Raw genomic sequence first — 27,977 nt, 5'->3', positions numbered from 1 at the left:
ACTACTCTGATACACTTTGTGAAGTGAACCAATGAGAGACGATGCCAAGCCAACACATCTACAAGTTCATGAGGCTACATTGAATTCAATGGTCCAAACAGGGGACCCCACACAGGCCTACAGACACTGCCAAAACTAGCTATGACTCTATCCCATGGACTCGGAGGACTGCAGGGACACACCTGTCTATGTGCCTGGCACTACTATGCATGCACCCCTTAGCATCTAACTACACTCATCATAGTGGCATCACAACTGTGTTGGCATGCAACCCCCATTATGGCTGCTGTGCTGCCTTCAAGCGCCCATCCAAATCGGGATAGGCCACCGCGGAATGTGGGCCATTAGGGGGGTCAGAGTCCGACAGGCACCCCTCCCTCGTTGGGAGGCCTTCCCCAGCTGGGCCTCTTCAGTCTTCCTGGCCCAGCGCCTCAGGTCCTCCCACCTTCCTGCAGTGGGTGCTCTGCCGGTTGGAGACCCCCAGGGTCCGCACTGCCTTGGCAATGGCTTGCAACAGTCCCCTCTTCTGATGGGCGCTGACCTGCATGGGACACAGAGTAAAGAAACAGACGTCAGTGTGGGTGCCTATACACAAATGCCACGCCTGTTCAAACTGACATGGCCCATGAAGACATGCATATGGACACATTTTAAGCCAAAAACTGCCAGACACACTACAGGTGAGCAGTCACACAGCAAACAAAAATGCATACAGGCATTCGACACATTCACACACATCTAAGGAGGACAAATAGCAACTCACCTGCTCCTCTGGTCGCCCTTACAACTTGGCATACAGGGGTAGGAATCCGTCCACCAGCTTCTCCAGCTCCTTTCTGGAGAAGGCCAGGGCCCGTTCGCCTGTAACACGCGCCATCTCAGGGACCAGAGTCAGGACACAGCAGCACACCCAGTTGAGTTCTTCCCTTCTCGTAGTGCAGGAGTCAAGTGTCAAGGGCCTGTCAAAATGGCGGTAGATACCGCGGCGGTGTACACCGTCACCGCCGGCAAGGATCATGATTGGCCCAGGTTCCCCACTGAAAACCATGTAATCCAATGATCAGGTGCATGGCCTACCACCATGACAAGTTATGACAGCGGAATGAAGTCACTTCCACACTACAATAACTGGATGGCAGGAGGCTGCCATTTTGCATACAGCACATCTCCATAGCCTGGCCGGGGGCCTCATCCATGGCCCCATTCACTCTCCCCTTCGTCGAGTGCTAACATGAGTACTGGTATCCCACATGTAATCATGGTTGGAAGTGTGTCTACACTGTGATGCCGTTATGACTGAGACACCTCACCACACATTAGCCTGACAGGATTACCTCATGCTTTGTGTTTGTGTGCGTTACATATGTGTCGCATTGAAAACATGACTTGTGCTACCATGTGATGCAAGTGTATATCCAAACTTAAGATTTGTTCCTTCATCACCCATAGGTACAGACCCATGTGACGAGGGAGAGCCCCATCTGTTTACAGACCCCTGGTAGATCTGGCCACCATGGAGGAACATCACATCATCATAACTTACCGACTTAATCGAGCTATAATCCTTGACCTCTGTGCAGAAATGGATCCTGTTCTGAAGCCGGCCAATAGGAATCACCATGCCCTACCTACAACTGTGCAGGTTCTATCTGTGCTCCAATGTTTGGCCACAGGCTCATTTCAAGTGACAGTTGGTATGGCTGCAGGGGTATCCCAGTGTCAAAGCCCAGCTCACCTGAGTCCTTGTTCAGTTCTGATGGAGGTTGAAGACAATCCGACCCCACCCTGAAACTGCTTGTTCCAGCACACTAGTTTATAAAACAGTGCACTAAGAACAGAAGCTCAAGGGAAGGGGGGAAGTGGATAAAATAAAATAAAGAGACAACAGCGTTCTTGCGTTTCCACTGTTGAAGTGCTCCACAAATCTGCGGCCCTCTCTGACTTCTGTAGAAACTGGTGCCTAATGAAACATAAACAAAGAACAGATAAGTACATCCTATTCCTAACTGGGTTCCTGACTATCCCTTTATTTATTAGAAATTTTCTTCTAAAGTACCTCTTGGATCCTGGTCTCTAGTTTCCAGGTTTGGAATGTGTTACTGCTCTGGGATGTGCTTTCTATTACTCTAAAGCTTCTAAAACATTAAACAAATACCGTTATCAGAATTATCAATATCAAACATTCATCTTAATATAACTAAAGCCTAAATTGCCAATAGCAGACTCACTTTTCCCATATTTCCAGAATCTTTTATAAAACAAATACTGTACTTTTACGTCAAAATACAGCATGTAATTTGTGCAAGTCCTTGATTTACTGTTTGCCTTGCTGTTAATGGTTTCCACGGTTCGATTCTTAAAAGTTCCATAAAAAAAATGTTTGCTTCACAAAGTTCCGCAAAGTATTCTTGTAACAAAGAGTTTGAATCACAATGTTCGTGGAAGGTATCTTGTTTCAAATTGTCTATACACGAATCCAGAAATTGTTGTCAAAGTTCTTTCAGGTAATAAAAGTTTTGCACTTACTTGTTGCTGGCAAGAGATACTGATCGGTCTAACCTTGTCTTCTTTCTCTTTTGCAGGTTGCTTGTAGGAGAGAGGCTGAGGCAAGGAGGAACCGGAAACCGGAAGAAGGAAGAGCCAGCAGCTGCGCCCATTGAAGCCAATGAAAGTCTGTAGAGAGCAGGAGTGCCAGCGCCGAGGGATCTGTCCTCAGGTAAGCGGGAGGTAGACGAGCACAAGCACTGGGTGAGGCTCGGGGGCTACCTTTTATAGACAGGGCTGGGTGTGGTCCTCACATGCTGCACATGTTCTTGAAAGGTGTGCAGAGCTGGGTGTGGTTTGAAGAGCTGGGTGTGGTCCTCACATGCTGCACATGTTCTTGAAAGGTGTGCAGAGTTTCAGTTATTTTGCAAATGAGTTAAATTAACACATGGCCTAGAGAGGAGTGTTTTAAAGAAGCCTTGGTAAAAGCAAGGCCCAATGTGTAAACAAAACAGCACATTAAACAACATACACAGAAGCCTGGAGGGGGGGGGAAGGTGAGATAACAAGAAAGGCTTTCAATAGTAAGTTTAAAAGGGAGCTATTACAGAACCCACTAGTGCAGTGAGAGGGGACATGCTCTTTGCTGTGCACAAACCCTAACACCCAGCCAATGTTCAGCCACATCCTGTCCAATTTCCTGAATGCATTTGTTCAGCACTTGCAAAGTTGTGTCCAGTTTCCCCAAAGGGCTGATCTCACTGCCATCAAATCTGGATTCTATGCCTTTGCAAATATCTCCCATGTGATAGGTGCCCTTGATGGTACCCACATAACCCTAATACCCCCAAGAGTGAATGAAAAGGTGTATCGGAATCGTAAAAACTAGCACTCCATGAATGTCCAATTGGTGTGTAGTGCTGATCAGTGCATTTCACATGTCAGTGCAAGGTTCCTAGGATCAGTCCATGATTTATTTGTCCTGAGAAATAGCAGTGTGCCACACATGATGGGACAACTACAGGGGGACAGAGCTTGACTCATAGGCGAGTGTGTATGACACTGGATCAGTTACATAGCTGACAGCCAGGCTGTATGCAAGCAAAAATGTGTGTTGTAACCCTCTTTTGCCCACTTTTGCAGGGGATTCTGGCTACTCCAACAAGCAATGGCTTCTGACACCTGTGAGGAATCCCAGGACAGATGCAGAGAGGAATTATAATGAGGCACATAGTCATACTAGGGTAATTGAGCGCACTATAGGACTCCTGAAAGCAAGATTTTGTTGCTTCCATCTCTCTTGAAGATCCCTGTGCTATGTCCCTGACAAGGTGTGTAAGATAGTGGTGGCCTGCTGCATGCTGCACAACTTGGCTGTGAGGAAAGCTATCCCACTTCTGTAAGAGGAGGATGCTGTCCAACCAGCCCTGCCGCCTCAGAGGAGGGATGAGAGTGATGGTGAAAAAGAGGGGGAAGATATCAACTTCAGGACCCAGCTAATCCGGCTATACTTCTAGTGACTCTCAGGTACATTTCCTATGATGCTGATGGCTTCACTGCATTGTTTGAGGCTGACTCATGTAGTAAGTATTGTGGTGTCCTTTACCAGTGAAAAGGCAATATCATGACTGAAGTGGCAGATGCTAGTGCACGGAATGGAATGTACAGTGTGACATACTTCAGACACTACAGTCTGTTAGATCCCCTCCAGCAATAAAAGCGGCATTATGATGGTAACTGGCTAATGCATTCACATTCATGACTGATAGCTCATATTGATTAAGGACAGATATTTTGAGTGCACAGGTGTATTTATTCCAAGTCAAAACATCCTTTAGTGTTGGGACAGTGGAAGGGAGTGGGCACATGGTGAACAACATACTCAGGTACAAATGCTCAGCTATTGGTTGCACAGGGGTATCGTCCATGGGGCCATTGGAAGATGGTGAGATGACAGTGGCATGTCAACGAGGTAGCTCAGTGGCACCCAAGGGAGTCACTTCCTGGCGCTGGGCTTGGTCTTGGCTGGTGTTTCAGTGGGATGTCTATGTCTGAGAGCATGTTTGCGAAGGTGAAGCTGGGCTGCAGGGGTAGGGGTGCTGTTGTCCTGTAAGTGCTCTGGCAGTGCCACAGGTCCAGTGGATGCTGCAGATGTAGATGGCAGGGCAGTGTCCTGGCTAGTGGCCGGGGCCTGCAAGTGGGTGGAGGACTCAGGCTGGATGTTTGTCTGGCACTGCAGCACCCCTGCAATGGGGGCCATGGTGGCATTGAGCTGTTGCCATTCCTCCATGGCCTACTGGTGGTGTGCTACCTGCAGCCTCTGATTCTTCTCCAAGATGGCCAGGATCTGGTCCATCCTGTCCTGGGAATGGTGGTATGCTCCCAATACCTCAGAAATCACCTCCTGGGCAGAAGCATCCCTCCTTGGGCCACCCCCCTGGGCCAGTTTTGCCCTCCAACTGGCCCTAGCCCTCTGTGCCTGTGTCCCTGCACAAGTCTGGCAGTCCCACTTGCAGTTGACCCTTCATCATCCTGCCTGGTGGTGGGTGGAGACTCAGGACTCTGTACATGTTGGCAGCCATTCCGTGGCCTGGTGACACTGGTGTGGGGTCGTTTGGCTAGAGCTGATGGTGGTGGCTGAGTGGTAAGGGTGTCAGTGGTGTCCTGGGTGGGGCTTCTGGAGGGTGACTGTCCAGGGGTGTGGGATGGGCCAGGGATTTCCTCTGTGTCCAGACACCCCTCTGCACTCTCCTGAGTGGGGCCTCTGTCCTCAGGTGGAAGACTGGCACCCCTTGAAGCCTCTGTCCAGGTGTCATGGGTGGTGGTGCCTGTGTATGAGAGAATAGAGATGTGGGTGTCCTGCACTTTCTTGTCAATTGCAGCACTGGTCAGCAGTAATTGGTGGTTGAATTCCCATGCAGTGGCATGCAAGGTCCCTTTGTGTGCATTTTGATGCATTTATTGAGGGGGTGGTGGTGCATTATAGGTGTTGTAGTGCTCCTGACATTACATGCATGGGTTGGTGACTGTGCACAAGGGGGTGGATAGTGATTTGTATGGGGGATTGTGGGCATGCAGGTACTTGGATGTGAGTGTGTGGGTGTTGTGGGCTGGGTAGGGGATGGGGTCCTGGTGGTAGTGAGAGGGATGGGGTGATACATACATTATAGTTGTGGAGACTGTTAAAATATTGTAGTTTACTTACCCGAGTCCAGTCCTCGAGTGAGTCCAGTGAGGTCCTCTGGATGCAGGATAGCCAGGACCTTCTCCTCCCAGTCGTTGTATTTGGGGGGAAGAGGTGAGGGACCACCACCAGTCTTCTGTACGGCAATGTTGTGCCTGGATGCCATTGAATTAACCTTCCCGCGCAGGTCGTTCCATCTCTTTCTGATGTCATCCCTAGTGCATGGATGGTTTCCCACTGCATTGACCTTGTTGACTATCCTCTGCCATAGCTCCATCTTCCTGGCCAGGGGTGCACCTGTACCCCGAATAGGTGTGGCTCGACCCTGAGTATTTCGTCCACCAAAGTCCTTAGCTCCCTGCCTGTTAAGCAGGGGTGCTTAGGGGGTGCCATGGTGTGTGTGGTGTGTTGTAGGTGTATTGGTGAGGGTGCTGTTGTGTGGTTGGGTGTGTGGCTTGTGATGGTGGTTGAGCAATGTATGTGTTTTGGTGGTGTATTTGTGTGTGTGGCTTGTGTGATGGTGAGTTCAGTGCATGCGTGTTGTCAATATCTGTTGTGCTCTTGGCATTGCAAAGGATTGTGGGGTGTGTATGTGTGTGTTTTAAAGTGTTTGGGATGTGTGTCAGGTTTCGAACTTGCTAATGTGTGCATTTGTTGTTGGCGGGTCCCATTGCTGGCCGTGGCGGTCCGTATCGCCAATGGTCGTTCGACATTCACTGTCCACCGAGCTGTTTTGTGCATCATTATTTGGGGATTTGTCTGCATGGCGGTGGCGGGTGAGGTGTACTGCCTTTCCGCCATCGTTGGTCCTGGCGGTGGTTGGAGATTCCAGGATTTTTGGAGGTTTGTCTTTTTGGCATCATTATACCACGGTATGCAGTTCACCACAGTGGCGGTCTTTTGTTCACCGTCAGAACGGCGGTCGGCGGTGATTGCCACAAAGTTCATAATGAGGGCCTGAGTGTCTGCACAACTGAAAGAGTGAAACACTTCCCAGACAGAGGAAATGAGAGCACCTGCAAGTTCAACAGAAGAAAGATTGCAGGCACTACATAGGACGTCTTTGGAGCACCATATAGACCACTTGACGTTAGATCTGAATTTTGTGTTTACAGTTCTCTGCAAAGTTCCTGGCTTTGAAAGTTGCTAATTTAAAGGAATACTTTTTGAAAAGACTGCAGGTGCCAAGCTACTGCTGAAATCCAACAACTTTGAAGCTGCAGCAGAAGACAGAGAAGAGAGATATTACCAAAGCAATGTAGGGATGGTAGGCCTGCCAAAGAGGGCCTCTCAGTAGCTTTTTCCAAAACACTGGATCATGATAGAACTAAAATCAAAAGGTGTTCATTTTTCCTCTTTGGAGAGGAGGGACTGTGCCCTAGTTCCCACACCACCAGTGGGATTACCACCCCATGCTGTGTTATTTTGCTTTCTGAATTATAGACAAAGATATGATATTCTTCAGTGGAAGAAATTTGAATATTGTTTAAAGGGGTAAGAACCTACTTCAAATAATATTCAGTGTCTTTTTCAGGGTGAACCACCAAAACCACTTAATAAACCTGTGCGTCATCCTCTGTTAGCTTGGCACAAAACTACCAAGGGGTTAAAACTTATCTTATAGACAATATGTAAAGTATATATGTAGCACTCAAACAATAATAAAGTGAAAATTCAACATAGGAAATATTCCAAACAAATTTAGAAGAAAAGAGTAACTTATAATAAATAAAAGTACACCAAAAAAACAAAAATCCCATAATTGGAACCAGAGATAAGATTTTATAAAGATTTATTTTTAAAAAAGAGCGGAAAAGCACAAGGAGCCACCCGCAGTTAACTGGTTACACTAGACTATGTCAAACTCAAAAGTTAAGGCCGACCACAATGGAGAGCAAGTCAAATACAGAGACCAGGTTCATCACCGTGCAGAGTTTACATTTTAAGTTCAAATGTTTTATGGAGAAAAAGCAATGGTCGACAAATCATCACTGGGTCAAGCTTCTAGCTGGATCTGAAATGGGACTCAACGATAGCAGGTTGCTGAAGTTTGGCGTCTTGGTGTGATAGCTGATGAAAGCTCCAAGTGGGTGAAGTCTGGAGTCCGTGCCCAGGAAGATCTCGATTGGCTTTAGCTTTGCGTTGGTCTCGGTAATGCTGTCTATGTTCGGACTTTGAAATCTTTCTGGAAGTCAGATCTCCTTCAGCAGTGCCAGCAAAGTGAGGCTGTCTGGTGATTAGACAGCTGTGGCTTCGAGGGCGATCCGGGTTGCTGACAGTTCTCTAGGCAGAAAGATTTTTATTTTCTTTATTTTTTTATTCGTTTGGTTATGCATTAAACAATCAAGCAGTTCTAAAGTACGTCGGGTATTATTCTCAAATACCTCGCATTAACGAGAAAATACAATAATAACAATCAGTTCCAGGACATCACAGAAACTCAGCTGACATCTTTTACCATGAGTCTAACGAATAATTACCATTCACGAATCACCCCCACTCTGTCCCACCCATGCTTACAAACAGGGTCGAAATCTGTTACTCCGTCTCAATGGGTTTACATGAATGCAGTCCAACTTTATGGGTGTCCTGATGTCCCTGTATCTGTGTATGTCTCTAGGCAGAAAGTTGACAATAGGTTTCTAATTGTTACGTCTTGCAGTTTGGAGGACAGGAGGTGTACATTCTAACACTATTCAAGGGTCCAGAGCCTGGAGGACGCCACTTGGGGGTCAGGACTCACTCGTGGAGAGGCCAACAGCAGGGTCTGGGACAGATCCAGTTGGAACTGGTGAGCTGGGCAGTTGCAATGAGAGAGGCCTCTGGATGATTGTTGTGTCCCTGTAACAGAATGTCAGCCAAGTGCCAACAACTGCCAACAACACTTTTGGAGCCCTGGGTTCAAGGCAAACAATTCCAATCTTCCTTCAGGGTTTTTTTACAGCAGGGCAGCCCTTCTTCTGATTCTTCACCGGTCCACGGGTTTTCTGAGGAGAGGTCTATGGGGCCCACTTTTAAGCCCAGTGCCAGTCAGTGGGTGGAAGGCAAGCTTTTGTCCACCCACTAAACCAGTTCTGGTCAGATCCTATATCACCACTGGGTTGGTGCCAGCCTGAGTAGAGAGTCAAATGAGAAGCAGGACTAGGTGTGAGTTTCACCTGCCAGTGACAAGGCATACATCCTTTGAAGCTCGCTCAGAAGGGGCTGAACCAGGCCCCAGGCCATCCAGACCCTGACAAAAGAGGAGTCTCCCTCCCCACTCCCAGGCCCTTTTGTCTACTGTCTGGGAAAAATACACATATCACCACAGGGGAGCCTTCAGGGGTCAGGTGACAGCTGGACACTGGTTGGTAAAGCCTTTTTTCTTTTAGGCAGAAAGATTAGAACTTTCTAGAAGTGTAATTTAAAAAATAGTAATATAAAATCCACCCTGACCAGTACGTTGGACTTTATACTACTATTCAAATGAGTAATTGACTCATTTATAGCTACCCCCAAACTGGATTTTGCACTTATTGAAGGTGCAACAGTGTATACAACTATTAACCATATTGAGATCCAACCTTTCCAAAGTGAAAAACTACTTTGCAGTTTTTTCACAGCAGGACATGTTTGCCATGTCGAAATGGGAGTTTTGAAACTGCACACTTAAGCTGCAATGGCAGGCTTTAGTGCTACTTTATTGTGTGGCACAATCAGTGGTGCAGGTCCACTGGTAGCATTGTGTACATGTAGTACCATATACTAGGGACTTATAAGTACATTACATTTGCCAGTTAGGTATAAAACAATGTTATTATGTGTAAAAGGAGGAGCAGAAGCACTTTACCACTGGTTATCAGGAGTAAAGTGCCCCGAATCCCTACAGCCAACAAAAATGGGTCCAGCAAAGGAAGGGAAATATCTGTGGGAATGCCATGCAAAAGATGATAATTTCTGATATTCAGTCTACACATATGAAGGGAGTAATTAGATATGACAGCACTACTGTCGTGCTCTTCCTGGACTTTACAAAGACTGTGCATGGGAAGGAACTCAATTTGAAATATACAATGTTAATCACTGCCAAGTTGAAGATATTACTAAGTTGGACATTTATTTGTACCTTTCCAGAGTTAGTATGGAACTGGTTGGAGAAGGAAAGACATGAAACTCTGAGGACCAGGATCCAGACCCCAATCTAAAAGATAATCCAGTGAGGAGGACTTCGGTTTGGAGGCCTTGCCTGCAACTTCCCCAGCATCATGGATATATATTGAGGACCAAACAGACGATGATTGGTATATGATCGATCAGGCACTCGGCATGACATAGCACAAGGACGAACAACTGTTCCTTAAGATTGAGACAATGAGTGGTTGTTCTCTTTAGAAATGGGTACTGCCAAAGGACAAGAATTTGAATACTGGTTGTTACTTATGTTTATCTACTGGTGGGCATATTCATTAGTGGCATATCACATTATTAGTGATATAGGTATGGCACAGCACTCCACGACCTCACTTCTTTCTTCTAAGCGGAGGCTAAATTAAGAGACTGTCTCCTTGAGAGGTCTTTTTTTTTACCTCACATACATAAGAGACGATCTGCTTTCTGTCAATCAAAGAGGAAACTGCAAACATAATAAATACCAAAAATGCATTAATAGAGTCGCGGCTCTTATTAGTCAGACACGGAGCCCTGGCCTGGAACACCTACAAGCATGGCTTAGGAAAACTATATGGCCTCAGTTTACACTAGATCAGAGGGCTAGGATTGAAGTCGCATTAGTTATGGGAGAATTGATCAAAGCTATTGAAAATGTAAATTATGGGAAGATCCTGGGTGAGGATGTATTGCAAGTTGAATTTTACAGGCATATTGAATTAGCCTACACCAGAGACTGCTCAATGTGTTAAATAAGACATTGGCCAGTAGAATTGAATGTCAATAAATTATGGTGCTAATGATTAGGATATTCCAAGGAGTGCTGTAACTATCGGATGAGGAAGAGATTTGTCTACTTGTGACATATGACCTCACATATTTTAGTCTGATATTCAGTCTACACTTTTGAAGGGAGTAATCAGATATGACAAATATAAAATCACTCTTGATGAACTCTGACCTGTTGGACTGGCACTTCGGTAAAAAAAAAAGACTACAGGCACGTGTTCTTCATCTGGAGTGGATGGTCATTCCATAGTGGATCTGATTGATTGATTGATGAATCTACATAATATTAAAACAATATATGCACCACATCCACCATTGTGAGCCTTCTCAGAATTTTTGTGATGGTGCCCAATTCTTAGAATACATAGAAAACAGGGCACTGCACGGCAATGGGAAGATGGGCATGAGTGAAAAGTTTCTTACTTTAAACGCTGCACTATTGATCTAAGTAACTACCACAGTGCAATTTAATAGGTGAAAAAGCTCTAAATTTGCTAACACACCTTTATGCAGGATTCATTGTATCCACCAGATGAGAGTCTAACTTAAAACTTAAAATTATATTTAATTGTCTCCGTATTATTATGCATAGTGTACACACAAGTTCCTCTTATGCGATGTCACGATCACTTGCTCTGAGCCCACTGAAGCCTCGTTTGTCATATATCTTCACGTGGCGCGTTTTTATCTTTTTTCTACGCAGAGGTTAATTGTAACTTAGGGTCAAGTCCTTAAACAACTGAAATGAGTACCACACTGCTCTTTTGTTTGAGAAGGAACGCATTTTAGTGTGTTGATAGAACTCATAAGATCAGTACAAAATGTTTTTTAAAAATCCACGATTGCCAAGTGTGCCTAGTCTAAAGCACTGCAATACTAGCCAACGATAGGAATGTTTGGCGCCTCTAATGTACTGTACTATAAATGTAAACAAGTGAACGAGGCATCCAGTATTTGGCCGGATGCCTCTTAACACACCCGCAGTGTACAGACAAACCATGCCATCTTTTGTTGTATGTTTAGCTCATTCAGGTGTGCGGCACCCTTTGAACAAGGAACATTCCATTCTGTACACGTGCATGAATTCCAAATTGTCAGGCTTTTATCATTTTAACTACCTACCTAGTTATGCAAAGGAGAATGATGTGCTCCTGATTAAAGGATGAAAGCTTCGCTAAGTACTGACTGTGCAAGGAGCTCTGTAAAGCAAATCAGTGGCTTTGCTATAAGCCTTTCAAGTACAGCTGTTGCTGAAATAAAATAACATAAATCAGGCAAACATATTTGTGGTCATTTGTCACAAGTAGACTACACGTTTTGTCATCTGACAGTTGAAGCACTCCTTGGAAAAACAACATTAAAGCAGTATTTTCCTTGTTTTTTAGGTCTGGCGAAGGACAGGTTCAACTGCTGAGAAAGACCAACACACAACACATAAAAAACAGAAGGGCATTTGGGTTAGACGTCCTCAGCCATTGACTTATTTGGGTCATACCCCTTCTAGCATTGGCTAGATGGGCTGCCCATCAAATTTTGGGAGCAGTCCACAGCATTTCCCATATGTGTACATTTTCTGTAGCTTGAATTGGTGAAAGGTATAAAAAGTTGTACTTTTTGGGTCGAGTGTAAGCTATTTCATTTGTTAGTTTCAGTGTCATCTAAAAAACCTTGCTTGCTGGTGGTCAGTCATTACTCTTTGTCCCTCCTTCTTCTGTGTGGGAGCAGGGACCAACTACTGTATAATTACACTTTGTCCTGTGTTTGTGGTCTGTAGAGTGCTTTTTTTACATTGTTTCCTGCTCCTGCCCAGGGAAGCTTCCCTTTTCATTTGAAGAGCGTACTTCCTCTGAGCTTATCTGTAAACAAGGCTATAAACCAGGCTGTTATCTTGGTCACATTTGGTCTTTGTAGGCTCTCTGTACCCTCTCTCAGCTGCCTGGCCCCCGCCCTTCCTTGACTTGGATTTTCTTTACCAAGTGTGCCTGCCTGTGTGCTGAGAGCAAGGGCAGAGGATCACTTGTAATTGCTTATAGCCTAGGTACCCAGCTCTAACAGGGCTCTGCAATCCTTAGAGACAGTGCCCACTTTTGCTCCATACTGGGATCCCACCTGCAGCACCATCGGTGCACCTCAGTTCACACACTCCGAGCCCCCAGCCGTGCCAGTGCCAGGAATCCCACACACACTGTCTGCCAGAGCACCTCGTTACCTCGGTTCTCACTGTCAGTACACTCTGCTGCTCCAGTGCTGGGACCTCGGGCGCAGCTCCATCAGTGCACCTCAGTTCACACACTCCAAACCCCTCAGCTGTGCCTGTGCTACAACCCCACACATGCCATCTGCCAGAGCACCTCAGTTCTTACAGTCAGTACACTCTTCTGATCCAGTACAAGGACCTCTGGCGCATCTCCATCAGTACACCTCAGTTCTACCCTGGCGAGGTCACTTCCTCTCCTATACTGGGACGCCAGCCACCTACAGTTCTATTACAGCAGCTCAATTCTAATATTCAGTTCCACTGCCAAGCTAAAACTGGACCCAAAAGAGCAAAACACAGCACAGCTAGTGCACCTCAAGTCTAACAACCAATGCCACTGTTGATGGGAACCATCACAATTCTGCCAGAATTCATCGATTCTAACATTCAGTTCACATTTCTTCTCAGTACTAAGGCTCACACACAACCTTCAGGACTCCCCGCTTCTGTGGTTCAGAGGCAATGCCACTCCAGTACTGGGCCCACTCGCAGCTTCACAAGGGCACCTTCAGGCTAACACTCGGCAACACTGGCACGCCAATACTAGATTCCACACATAGCTCCATTAACATACCTCACTTCTGACCTTGTGTACCCGTTACTATTCCAGTACTGCAGCCCACACACAACTCTGTCAGTGCACCTCAGCCCTAATCTGCAGCGCCCCATTATTCCAATACCCATTTCTCATTACTCCATTACTCATTACTCACCTGCTCCCTTTCTATTATTCCAGCGCTGGGCCGGGACATAGCTCTGTCTATACACCCAATCCTGATCAGAAGCGCCCCAATATTGCTGTGCAGGAATTCACAAACAACTCTGCTAATGCACCTTCTGCTGTTCTGCAGTATCCCCTGATGTTCCACACTCTGACTTCTGTTTGAAGACATGGAGAAGCCAATTAAATAGATTCTTAGCTGCCATCTTTAATTGGGACTGTCTGTTCCACCTATCTCACTCAGTCCACACATTACCAGTTTCACTCTTTCTTTCACCTGTTTATTTCTACTCCGCTCCCTTTTTTTTTTTTCCCTCTTCCTCTTGCTACCTCCTCTTTCGAACTAACAAAAAATTGGTTATTTCTTTCCTCGTTTCATTCCTCTCCTCTTTCTTCATCAGGAATTCATTCTTTCACTATTTTTTTGTCTTCCCTTCATTCTTTCTTTGTTTTTTTATTGGCTCTTAAATTTGACTCGATATGCGTCCTTTCACTTTATTTATCTTTCTTCAATGCTTTCTCTGGTGTTTTTCTTGCCTTTATCTGTCAATTCACGTTTTACTATAAATCCCTCTTTTTCCCATCTTTATGTGGCAGCCACAAGTTACTTGTCAGGACCTGAAGTGTCAAAGTGGTTTTCCCATTATGTGTCTGTTGGAAATGTGTCAGTACATGCATGTCCTAGTTCTTTCGCTGCTTGTTACTCTCACCATCTCTCTTTTTTCTCTAATGTTCACTTTTCTCTTTCTTTTCACACTTCTTTCATTATTTTTTCCTTTTTATCTTTCATTCGCTAGCTTCCTTCCTTCCCTTTTTTCTTTTGTTTCACACATTTGCTCTATTTCTTCTTAGTTGTGCTTTCATTTTCTCATTTTTTCTTTCCCTTCTTTCTTTTATTTCTTTGTGACCCCTTCTCTTGCTGTTGCATTCATTTTGCTTCTTTTTTTCTGCCCCACCCACTTTCTCTCCTGAGGCCTAGTTATCAATGGAGCATCAGGTGCAGTGGCACCGGGGCCCAGAGACCTATGGATCTCACTCAACCCCATTTACTGCTATATTTTCCTACCAAAATTACAGTCAACCATTTTCCTTTCTTACTCCAGGGCCCATGACACCGTTACTACGCCACTTGTCCTCTCCATCATTACTCCCAACTCCCTCTTTCCTTTCACCCTCCAATCCGTCCCAAATTATATTTTTTGTTATGAAGTTTTGAGCATTACACTCTAATGCCAAAAGTTTATTTCTGATAAAGGTTTACATGATAATTGTATATGTTTTAAGAAGAGGAAGAAGGTAAATGGAAGTTAAATGATGGGCCACTGGAATTGTATGGCAGGAAAAGATGAAATTATGAGGCAGGGTTGACCAATTTATGTGGCAAGAAAAGTCCAGTTATGAATTTAGAATGCCAATAGCTCTAACTCAAGGAAATGCGAGATCTATTGCATTGCAAATGCTTGTTTGTATTTGCAGTTAGCAACAATTCCTTTTGTAAGGAACCCCTTTGCCACTTCCACTGGCCAGAGCATCTAGTAGGCCCACTTCTGCCACCATGTTTCTCCATGCTCCTCCCACTGGTCGGTTCCTGAGCAAACCTGAACACCTGGTGAAACCACATTTGCTGCATCAGTGCAGCCCAATTCTCTTGGGAGACACTAAATACTTCAGAATGCCTGGTGGGCCCCCTCCTGCTGCCACCTTGCGAGCACCTACTCCTCACAAAGGGACATTTCTGAACAGTTCACAACTCCTGTAGAACTCTATTTTACTGCCGCCATGAGGTCACCTGTTCCTTCCTAGTAGCGTTGCCTCCATTAGAGCGCAAGAGTGTCGCCCCTCCCCTGCGAGTGCAGGAAACACAAAAAATAAACTGATAGTAAAACAAATTTGTTTTCATTTTATTTTTTAAGTAGGCAGCAGCTGACTCTTAGGGTGGGGTCAGCAGCAGGGAGGAAGAGTGTGCTCTTCAGTTTGAAGTGAACATGTTATTTTGGCCTGCCTGACATGTCCATTGTTAGAGTATGGGTTTTTTGTTGGCAGAGGAATGCACCCTGTCCAAGTGGGAACCACAGTCCTAGCCAGGGCAAGTCACAAATACACTCTAAATTAACCTGTGCTTACCCTCTGGTAGCTAGTGCAGAGTAGTCAGACTTAACTGAAGAGGTAAAGTGTAAAGTATTTGTGCAGCACTTTAAACAGTTAAAATACCAAAGAAAAATATACCATACCTGGCATGTTAAATAGAACTTGATTTAATAAATAAAACAAGACCAAAATGACAAAAATCTAATAAGTAGAAATTGGGATATGAATTTTTAAAGAATAAACTGTAGAAAAGTGCTTGGAAGCAAAAAGCACGACCTGGGGCTATCTCGTTTCACCAGACTGAGACAAATTCAAATGTTCAGGCTGACCGCCATGGAGTCCTGGCCAGCTACAGGGACCCAGTGAGGCCCGAAAAGTATCTTAAACCTGCTTGTGCTGATGTCCAAGATGTGAGGAGCAGGCTGAAGTGATGTTGGTGTTGATCCCTGCAGTGGTGGCGATGCGTTGATCCTTCCCATGCAGTACAAATGCTTTGGCTCTGAGATGCAGCAGTTCTGAAAGACATGCGCCAAGGTCGATCCTCGCTGGAGAGCTGATGCTTCGATTCTGATCTACGCAAGGGGGCGACTGACCGGTTCTGATCCACGCAACATGGGTGATGCACCATTTCCGATAGACGCAACAGTGGCAATGTGTCATTTTAGCTGCAGCAAACACCTTAGGCCCACTTCCAAAGGTCCATGACTGGGGTGGCACCACTTAGCTGGACAGCCTCACAGATGGCATAGTCTGGTGTAGATGTAGGTAGGTTGGAAGTCTTTGATGTCTCTGAGACTTCAGAAAACAGGAGACCAGTAAGTTGGCCCTTGCAGTCATGCTGGGTTCTGTGTTTAAGTGATGTGGGTCCAGTGCTTCTCAACCAGGCAAGGAGGGAAGCAGGTGACAGGAAGCACAGCAAGAAAACACCTCTTCTACAGCAGCAGAACAGCAGAGTGGCAGTCCTTTAGCAGCCCAGCAGTGCTTCTTCCTGGAGGCTTCAGAAGTGTTCTGAGTTGGTAGAGTCTGAGGTGACGTTCTCATACCTGGAAGTTCCGTTGAAGACTTCAAAGAAGGGCTTTGAAGTGCACAGAGGTCACCCCTTCCTGCTGTGGCTGCAGACTCGCTACAGGGGGTTAAGCAGTTGTTAGAACTGGCATCCATGACGTGCTCTCCCCGGTCTTTTTTTCCTCTGCTTCCCATGTTTTGACTGAGTGCTTGACACTGTTTTGCTGTTTTTTGGTACTCTGGGCACTTTACCACTGCCGACCAGTGCTAAAGTTCAAATGCTCCTGTGTAAAATTTATGTGTAATTGGCTGTCCATGATTGGCATATTTGATTTACTAGTAAGTCCCTAGTAAAGTGCATAAGAGGTACCCAGGGCTTGTAAACCAAATGCTACTAGTGGACCTGCAGCACTGGTTGTGCCACCCACACGAGTAGCCCTGTAAAAATGGCTCAGACCTGCCACTGCAGTGTCTGTGTGTGCAGTTTTAAACTGCCAATTCAACCTGGCAAGTGTACCTACTTGCCAGGCCCAAACCTTCCCTTTTTACGCATGTAAGCCACCCCTTTGATAGGCCCTAGGTAGCCCCATGGGCAGGGTGTAGTCTGTGTTAAAGGTAGGACATGTACTGATGTGTTTTACATGTCCTAACAGTGATATAATGCCACATTTGTTTTTCACTCTTGCAAGGCATGTCTCTCTCATAGGTTAACATCGGGGCTGTCTTTAAATAACTTTAAAGTGCAGATCCCCTTTGGGAGCAGATAGAAACCTGGAGTTTGGTGCCTCTGAACTCACACTTTAAAAAAAAATCTTTTAGTGGAGTTGGTTTTTAGATTGCTAGTTTGAAAATGCCACTTTTAGGAAGTAGGCATTTTCTTGGCTAAACCATTCTGTGATTCTGCCTGTTTGTGGATTCCCTGTCTGGGTTAGACTGACAGTTGGGCTGTTTGAGAATTCCCTCTAGACAGTGAGACAAAGGGAGCTGAGGTGTAGCCTGCATATCCTGATGGGCCATCTCAGCTAGAGTGGAGGGCGAAGTGGTCACTTACACCTGAATGGGCTGTGCCTGGCCTCACACATTGCACTCTCCAAACTCCTGGTGTGTCTGGGGCCAGGCCTGGGCAAGGCAGGATCCTGTGAACAACAGGGACTTTCCTTTGAAGTTTGCCAACTTCAAAGGCAGAAAGGGATATAAGTAGTGGATCCAAAACCCTAGATTTTTAGATTACTTCTGAAGATCTGAGGAGAAGTGCTGCCCCTGCCTGTGACTGCTTTTTTGGGCTATCCTACAGTTGCTGCTTCTGCCTGTAAAAGGAAACAAAGACTGGACTTTGCTGTGCATTCCTGCTTGGGAATAATCTACAAGGGCTTGAACTGAGCTTGCCTCCTGTTTTGAAGTCTCAGGGCCATCAAGGACTTCCTCTGCCAGCACCTGGACTCCCTGCTGAGACGCCTGCCCTGCCAAGTGGTGTCCTATCCAGTCCCTGGGCCCTTGAGAGGTGAAGTTGGCAGAATAAGGACTGAAATCCACGCACAGAACATCGTGCGGTAAAATGTTTGATGCACCACCTGCAATGTGGCTGAAAAACGACACGCCACCCACTTTGCAACAAAAATCAATGCTCCATCTGCATCACGGCTGGGAGATCAACGCATCACGGCTGGAGAAACTACGTAACACCCACTGACGGCTGCTGATAACGATGCAAACCCCACGCAGTGTGATTTACTAACACCGTGCAACTAGATTTCCCACACATCGTCCCTGGGCGTCAAAGTCATTGTGAACCGGCACGGATGCGAGGTGCCCTGTCTGGAAATCGATGCATCACCTTCTCGCAAAGACAGGGGGCAACCTGACTACCAACAAAAAACCTTACTTCTAACAGCAGTTCTTTGTGTGGGAACAGGAAACATCCTATTCAGGTGTAAGTGTGAGGCTGTGCCCAGCTCCTCCCTCCTGTCCTTCCCAGGATGGCCCATCTGGATGTGAATGGTCCAGCAAGTCACACCTAAGCTTACTTTGTGAGTGATTCTCTATAGGGAATGCTCAAAGCCCAGCTGTCACCCACCTCAGAGGTGTATTTGGGGATGGGCTGAAGGCCAATGTTCTAAAAGTGGCATTTTCAAAATTGTAATTATAAATTCGACTTTGCCATTATAGAGGATTTATTGTTATAATTCCATAGGTACCAAACATGAAAGATCCATCCCTTCTCAATTAGAAATAACAGCTTATTAAATGTAATAAGGAATCCCCAAAGTTGACTGCTGGTTGGAGGCTTATTAATTGCCTAGGTTTTACAATAAATGACTGGGGCCCTCATTACAACCCTGGCGGTCGGAGTAAAAGTGGCAGTATTACCGCCAACAGGCCGGTGAAAAAAAAAAAGGAATTACGGCCATGGCGGTAACCGCCATGGCAAACCGCCACTTCTACACTCCGACCGCCAGGGTGGTAACGACCGCTGGGCTGGAGACTTCGGTCTCCAGCCCAGCGGCCGTCACTATACCGCCGGCGATATCAGGACCCCTGCATACCGCCATGAATATCGTGGGGTTTTGTGCTGCCACGAAATCCATGGCGATAGGCACTATCAGTGCCAGGGAATACATTCCCTGGCACTATTTGGGGTCTCCCCACCTGCCTCCTCCTCCCCAGAGCCCTCCCCCAACACCCACGACCCCCCTACTACCCTGCAAAGGTGGTAGGACCCCCTCCCCCACCGCCCCACCTCCCAGATACACACCCCCCCTTACAGGGACGCTCACACCACTCATACACATACACGCACACATACATGCACACATACGTGCACACAGACATTCGTCACATTTCCCATACACACAATACACACACCGCATGCATACACACACTCACACAACCCCTCTACACAATCACACGCACACCCCCATGCACGCACACAACACACAACACACCCCCACCCCCTCCCCTAACGGGCGATCACCTTACCTGGTCCGGTGGTCCTCCAGGAGGGAACGGGATTCATGGGGGCTGCTCCGCCACCAGCATCCCGTCACCAGAACACTGCCACGCTGAATCCTGGGTTGCGATTCGGTGGGCGGTGTCTGATGATGTGGCGGTGGAGCAGCCTCCACTTCACCGCCGACCGCCAGTATGGCTGCTGGCGGCTCTTCATCCGAAAAAGGGCAGAGGGCTGCCAGCAGTCATAATACGCTGGGCGGGAGACCGCCTGCACTATCGGTCTTCAGCCTGGCGGAACCTCGGCGGTCTTGGAAAAAGACCGCTGAGGTCCAAATGAGGGCCTGAGTCTCCTGCTGATAAAGTCAAGTGGTTACCCTCTGACCCCCACATGTTTAATGTTGAGTTCAGTTTTTTGGAACATACCCAACTGTCATTACTGATTACATTACTTTGACACAGCAATGGCCATTGATTGTCAGAGCAATAATACATCAGCAACGCTGTAAAGACATTTCTTGTAGTCACATGCAAAAATGTCTGTTTAAAATGAATAAAACATCTTAAATATAATTACCAAGACATATATTTCTATTCCTCAGGTGGGAGACACACAACCTCTTCAACAATGCTGTCCTTTGAAAAAACACATTACTAAATCATAATCTTACATACACAAAGTTGTCCAGGTCCAACACACTCTCTCTCTCTTGCTCTCTCTCCATATTTGTTTCCATTCCCAAACTGCAGTCCCATTCTCTTCCCACTTTGGGAATGCTCAGAGTATAAAAGACAAATGCTCCAGTAAACCAAAGATTTAATCTAGTACTTGCCTAGAGTAACTCCCTCTTCCAGATTAAGAAGTGGAGCAGAGCACCCCCATATTTTTGTGGCGGGTTAGGAGAGGGGAATGTTTTTCACTCCGAAAAAAATAAAATGTGCACATCAGATTCCACTTCCCATGTGTGGAAATCTAAACAACGTCTATCTCTATGGAAGGGAAACAGGAGCCAGTGGAAGATACCATCGGACATTCCCAGTAGTGCGAGTGGAACGCTTACCTGGCTCAGCTTTTCAGGTATAGCTCTTTAAGGACTTGTGAATTAAAAAGAAAACATAAAATTTTATTTAGGAGGAGATGTAATTCTCCACACATCCGTTGTTTTTTGTGAATAGGGCCTGATGTCTTGGAACCCATGGGCATGTTTACAAGTCTCTAGAGCCACAGGAGCACCTTTTTTTTATGCTCTGGTTGCGCAGTGTGCCGGCCCATATTTACAAGGCGATGCAAAGCATTCTGCCTCACACACAGAAGGAGGAAAACGTCATTCATAATTGTTTATGTGCAGGAAGGTGTTCCTTCCTGCACATAAACAATCATCCCTGCAATGAAAGCACCCTTGCACCATAGTGCAAGGGTGCCTGTGTTGGCACTAGGCTGCCAATTGTGCCCCAGCACTGAAGAAAGTACAGGGATGCGTTGTATTGCTGTAAATACGATGCATCCATGCACTTCCCTAATGGGGCAGATCAGCACTGCAAGATGGCTTGCAGTGCCGGGCTGCGTCCTTATTTTGTAGCTATGCCCCCAGTCTGTTTGCTTAGCTGTGTGATAGGTCCTGTGTAGTGGTGAAAGCACAAGAATGGAATTTGACATTTCTGGGCGTGCGTCATGCTTTCCCAGTAACAGTGGAGGTATGTTGTTCAAGGAACATTTTTGATATGTTCTTCAGTTTATTCATCTAAATTTGTTTGATGGTATCAGTTTTGTTATTGTATCCAGCACATGAAAAACCTCTGGATATTTTGACCATTTAACTGAACTCTTTATAACGTGTCAACTACTGATAGTTTGGTTTGCGGCAAGCCTGCAGCTATGGAACACATCAAAGCAGGAGAACAAAGAGAGAAAAAACAGTTACAAACTTGAAATAAGTCAGAAAGGAAACAAGCAGACTTCAAATTAATCACCTTCATATCGCCGAACGTCTTTTGCAAGTGTCGTACATTGAAAATTAATAACTATATCCTGCGGGGTCTAATTCTTGAATGTGTGTGTTGTGGGACATCCTGCTGGACTGGAAGCATCTTTACGGCTAAATCCCGGCTGTGACGTAATCGGGTACATTTGCCTTAAAAAGCACGACCAGGAGAGGATAAGATATTGCAGTATTTTGCTGAACAAGGTTTTTTGAAGGTAAATAGTGTGATCGGCATCACATACCAAAAGACACTTCCAAAGTGTTTTTAAGATTCAGTGTAACCCTGCAAAGAAGCAGGTGGATTCTTATATATGCAAATGTATGTGTGTGTATATATATATATATATATATATATATATATATATATATATATATACACATACATATGCATATATACACATATATATATTCCAACTCTGCAGTCTTATATGTCCGTCATGCACAGTTTTCACAAATTTGACTGGTGCAGTGTTACGTGTGAGCCATCTGTTCATATCCAAAGCTCACGTCTTGTTTCCTACTAGAAATAGTACACTGAAAGGTGACATGATTAATTTTTTCAAAATACAAGCATTGGCAATGATAATAGGTCCTGCATTTGCAAAAGTTAGAGCTTTTGGCATTGTAAATGAAAATGGGGGTCATTATGACCCCGGTAGTGAGTGGAAATGTGGCGGTAGTACCGCCAAAAGGCTTGTGGTATTATGAGCCTGCCTACCACCATGGTTTTCTTGGTGTTAGTAACGCCACGAAAACCATGAGGGTAGGCCCTACCGGTGACAGGGAATTCCATCCCTGTCACTGGTAGCCGGCTTCCCCGGCCCCCACACATACCTGACACCCCCCCCCTCCATCCAAACTCCCCCACCCCTCAGATCCTCGCACACACATCCCCACCCCCTCCGATCCTCACACTTCCCCCAGCCCCCATACATGCACACACCCGCAGAGACACACCACGCATACATCCAATCACTCACAATGGCATACACGCACTCATACACACACACTAGCATACACGCATACTTCCAGACATGCTCAGACACATTCTCACAACGATCACACTGACATGCAGACACGCACTCACTTCACCATTCTTACACGCATTCACTCACACGCATACAACCAGGCAAACAACACAACACACACAAACGCATTCAGATACACACTCACACATTCATGCACACGCTCAGGCACGCACACACAACACTCACCCCACCCTCCCACCCTCCTCCCCTGTTGCTAGCCCAATTTACCTTGGCCGAAGAGGTCTTCTGGCACGGAACGGGAAGGGGCACTGCTACCGCAAGCAGCGCCCCGCCAGCAGAACACCCCAGGCCGTATCACAGGTCATGATACGGCTGGCGGCATTCAACTGGTGTGGCGATGCTGGTGGTAGGAGCGCCAGCTTACCACTGTCCGCCAATGTGAACACTGTTGGATTTCCGCCCTTCTTGTGGAGGAAGTCCGGCAGTGATCATCATATGGCAGACGGATGGTAGCCGCGGTGACGGTATTTTGGCGCCCGTCACCGTGGCAGTAGGCGGTTTTTACAGCCATTGTTATAATGCGGGCCAGTGTATTTTGACAGCTGGAGACAGTTACAGTGAACAATGGCTAAAGTGCACGTAGGCAGATAGAAAAAGAACAAGCTCCCAACCAAACCGTATGGCTAGTTTAAAAACGGGAATGCGCTGTCTTTGAACATAGAGATAGCGGCAGGCAAGTATAAAAATGACACTCTTTATATTAAATGCAGCTTGGTGTTTTCTTTGGGCGACAGTGTATATCTAGGAAATGCTGGTGCTGGCTAGAGAGATGAGTACTAAAAAAATCACAAATGATGAGGCTACCCTATTATGTCATTGGTAGTGAAAGAATTAAATGTTCTCTGCCCTTGCAATCGCCTCCTTGTGTTTACAAAAATGGTGAAAGTAAAATGGGGCGGTGCAAGGAACAGGGGAGGGAGCACCAGACGGGGAGTGAGAGGGAGAAGAAGAAATAGTGCCTCTATCACATAGCGAGCAGCAGAAGGGCACTAATTAAGTTTAATTAATCTGTGCTTGGTCCCTGCTCCACTGACAGAATCAAAAGTGACTTTTGGCTAGCACTGGCCAATTAAGAAGGCTGTAGAGAAGAGAGATGCTGCAGCCAAAAAATGTGAATCCACGGACGGGCTCCAAGCCCTTTTCTACATACAACATAATCTCACCAGTGATATGCATGCGCTAGTGCATGCAATGGCAGACTTGACCCTAAAAATCACAGAGTTGAGCTATTTAGAAATGGAGCTACTGTATTTGTTGCTCATGAAACTGTTCCAAAAAACAAGCAGAAATGGATCCAAATATCAGAGTCAAGCGCAAGAGGAGAAATACATGCTTACAGTAATGGCAGTTATCTACTGTATGGCGTTAAAACTGGACCAATCTTTATGCCCTTAACATTAATGTTACAAACATGGATTGATATGTAAACAATGAATGTTAAAATGTGTGTAATGTGCCAGCCATTCAGTTCCTCCTATTCACATGTTTTACTTAATGCTGCTTTCCCCAAGAATTAGCTGTTTCATCATGCTGTGTTTCTGTGCATTGTATTACTCTTGCATAGTGCATAGTTTGACTTGTGCCAGGTGTTTATGATGTGCTTTGATTGAGACTGCTGGTGCTGAGGCTGAAGGCAAAGCAAAGTTCCTGGCAGTGGGTTGGTCTCCCTTCAGAGCACACAGAACAATGGTCATGTATTCCAGTTGCAAATGAAATTCAGAGTAAATGTGTGTAAAGGGGTGCGTAGAGGTCAAACGTAAAATGAAATAAACTGCTTGAATGTGAATGAGTGCAGTATATGTTTGGGGTGGTAAAATTAGGGATATGCGAGGGAGTGCATTCAGGGGAGAGGGAAAAGAGGGTGCTGAAGAGGAGAGAGGAGGTTGAAAATGTGCAGATAGATGAGATGTGAAGAGATAAAGGGCATACATATCTAACGTAAAGCACACATAACTAAAGCATGTGCTCTTTCCAGAGGCCTCAATAATATTCAATTAACAGTCTCAGAATTTCAGAATTGAAACATTTCTAATGTAAATTATTTACAACTAATCATTGTTGTTACTCATTTATCTTAAAATGCTAACAACCATTGACAAAGCCAACAGTACTGACAGGTTTTAGATGTATGTATGTTATAATTCTGGATGCAGTAACATCTCAGAGAGAAACCAAAATACAGGCCAAGTGGCGCACTATGGGAATCACAAAAATGTATGATACATGTTACCTTTTAGAGAGCCCCCACTTTTTTAATCCCACTTAAAGATCTGTCTGTACATATTTCTGTATGATGGGTTGCAGCCAGCAGCTGTGGGTTCTTCCTGATGCCTGGTCAGAGCATTTTCTTCCAAAGCTGAAGCTGCATGCAACACAAGACACTGGGCAAGCACCCACTTTAATGGACCTAACGTTGTTGTGCTGTACCATTTGCACATTAAAGCAACTGTTTAATGTATTAAAGCAGTGAGATATGGGGCAGTTTTTAAAGTGTTTAGTATTTCATGAATATATATTCCCACTGTTTTATAAACCTTGCTTTAGCACTAAATTAATTTGCTTTCAAATGCATTTTTTTTCATTTTCTTCTTGGGTAGAGAACTCACCTTGGACCCCACTTTTGTCTATTAAGCTTGCTCTCTTCCCTCGCTACATAAAAGTCATGCCCACCTTTTACACCCCACCACTTTCAAATGTCATCAGCTGCCACTGCATATGGTGTATATTTTTGTCATGATCTTGATATGGCTCTATAGGTTCTCCACAGATTAAAATATCATTAGTATACACCACATTTAATGGACTCAGGAATTCCCAAAATATCTTATTCCTGAAGTGTTGAAAGGCTAACATGTTTTAATAGCCAGACTGATACTGGACCAGTAATCATACCAGTATTTTATAAAGTCTAAAGTGACACAGTGGTCAAAAAACGTTGGGAAGGAATGTTACCCAGAGTGACTGCCAGCAGTTTAGCCTAATTGCAAGAATTTCTTCCATCACCCTTTGTGTGTTTGACGTAATCCCCTAAGTGGCCAACAGTAAGAGAAGATACAGGTCACTTGCTCGCTATGCCAGAGGATCCAAGTTAAATGCCACTGAAGATGCCTAACAAGGCTGGAACCAGTCTAGGATTGCTTGTATTCCATTTTGGAGCTGGCCTCACCTTGTAGTTTGTGATGGACTGTTCCCAGGAGTAGAATCAATACTAATTTGCATAAGGCAGGCCGCGACCTAGAGGGGCATACTGGAGGAATTGAATGGTGTGGAATGCTATTCAGAGTTACTGCCAGTGGTTTAGATTAATTTCATTCATTCCTCCCATCATCGTTTGTGTGTTTGATGATAGGCCAATACCCCGGATAGATGCTCTGACATCATCCTCTGGTAGAAACAGCTTTACTTTGTGGAGTAGGGTCAGTTGACACATGATGGACTTAGTTTTGTATTCTATGTTTGTCCTGAATCTACAATGAGAGTCAATATGGAAGCTCAGGCATTTGGCTCTGCTGATATGCAACAGAGCAAGGCCATTCAGATTCACTTCATCAAGCCATTCATGAACAATAATTGGATTGTTGGTATGTGTAATGAGAACAAACTCCGTCTTGTCAGGTTAATCTTAAAATAGGCCTTGTTCATTGAAATCTGACAGCTGCGTGGCAATTCTGTTTCTCTTTCCCCTGTTTCACTTTTTTCTCCTTTTGTCTTTTTACATCCTTGCATCTCATCTGAGTAAGCATAGAGCTGGAGGGAGGAATTGTGACAACACATAGATCTTGTCATTTGTGCTGAGTTTCTGACTTTGACAATCTTTCTTCTTCCTTTATTCCCCCTTCCTGTTCCTCCTGCTTTTCTCTCTCTCTCTCTCCATCCCCCACTCTCACCTCACCCCTTATGGTTTCTCTTTTAGATACATTTGCTTCCATCGCTGAGTATGAATAACACTATTGTCTTGCTTAAATTTACTCCACAGGCGCTCGCTCCAATCTATTCTCCTCATCCCTAATCTGTGCTACCTATCTGCTTCTGCTACCTCTCCTTTTTCAATTGTTTCCTCTAAATAGCTATATTTCGCTGTTCATTCCAACATTTCTTTGTTCTACCCATTATAAAAACCACTTCCTTAATTAATCTATTAATTAGTCTATTGTTCTTTATCTATTATTTCCTTTCTTCTGTTTTCCTCTAAACTTCTTGAGTGACTTGTGCTCAATTAACATCCTCCTTCCATTTTCCCTCCTCCTTTGTGGGTTCAACGCCTCTGACTCCACAGAAACTGTCCTTCATTTTAATTTGTCTGTGCTTTCAGTACTGTTACCCATCCAAGTCTTATCTTATTCTACTGCTCACTGTGATGCCCTGAAACAGTATTCAGTGGATCTCCTCCCACGTGAATATAATCGCGGCAAAGCTGTGTCCTAGGCCGGACACAACCATGACTTCACTCCTGAGCAGGATGGTGTTCCTCAAAGCTTCCTCCTGCACACCCCCTCCATTTTTCTATCGAGCCCGCCTCTTTTTCTTCTCTAATCTTATCATTCTCTTATTGCCTCTGTCTTGACTTCCTTCGTAGCACTCTCTAGCCCATATTTATACTTTTTTAGCACCGCATTTGCGTTGTTTTTTTACGCAGAAGCAGAAAAAAAAGTATAATAGGGGCCTCTGGCTTCTGCTTCACTTTAGTTTTTCTTTTCCTTTCTTTAAATGGGCAGGTACTATCAGGTACTTAGCACCTGCACTTTATTTGGAGAGGATGTGTATCTGGTACAGGGTACCCGCACTTCTGTTTTTTCGTTTCAAGCACTGCATGTGTGTGCAACAAAGTCAAAAGTATTCCTGGTCTTGCAGCTTCATAACTTTCTTCCACAGTTTCTCTCTATTTCCATCTCACATTCTCTTCTCGAGCTCTCAGTTTGGTCTTGAATTTCCTTGTTCTACCTGAGCTCAGTTAGAGACGTTTCAAGGCATGGGCAAAGTGGGCTCTGGCCCCGGCCACAGCCTATCAAGGGGCCCCGATAGAGTCCGCTCTGTTCTGCAGAGAGTCTTGTCTTGATTAGCTTGGATAATTCGTAAACAGATTGTTTTAAATACCGTTTCCTTTCATTTATTTTTAATGTAGGTGACGTGTGAGAGTCTATTACAGACATTTTGCAGAGAAATATTCTGTTTATGTTTCATACAGCATCCATAAAACTTGTTTCTTTCAGGTCAAAACAGGACCTCACATATGAGTAATGGGAGGGTATCATAGAGATTATTTGCAGTAATATGAGTGAGCTGATGCTGTGTTACAATATTAAAAACAGGTCACTATCCCTGAATA

Source organism: Pleurodeles waltl, chromosome 9, assembly GCF_031143425.1.
Source record: "Pleurodeles waltl isolate 20211129_DDA chromosome 9, aPleWal1.hap1.20221129, whole genome shotgun sequence".
NCBI classification, from domain to species: Eukaryota; Metazoa; Chordata; class Amphibia; order Caudata; family Salamandridae; genus Pleurodeles; species Pleurodeles waltl.
The sequence above is the reverse complement of the archived record's forward strand: the minus strand, read 5'-3'. Positions refer to the sequence as shown.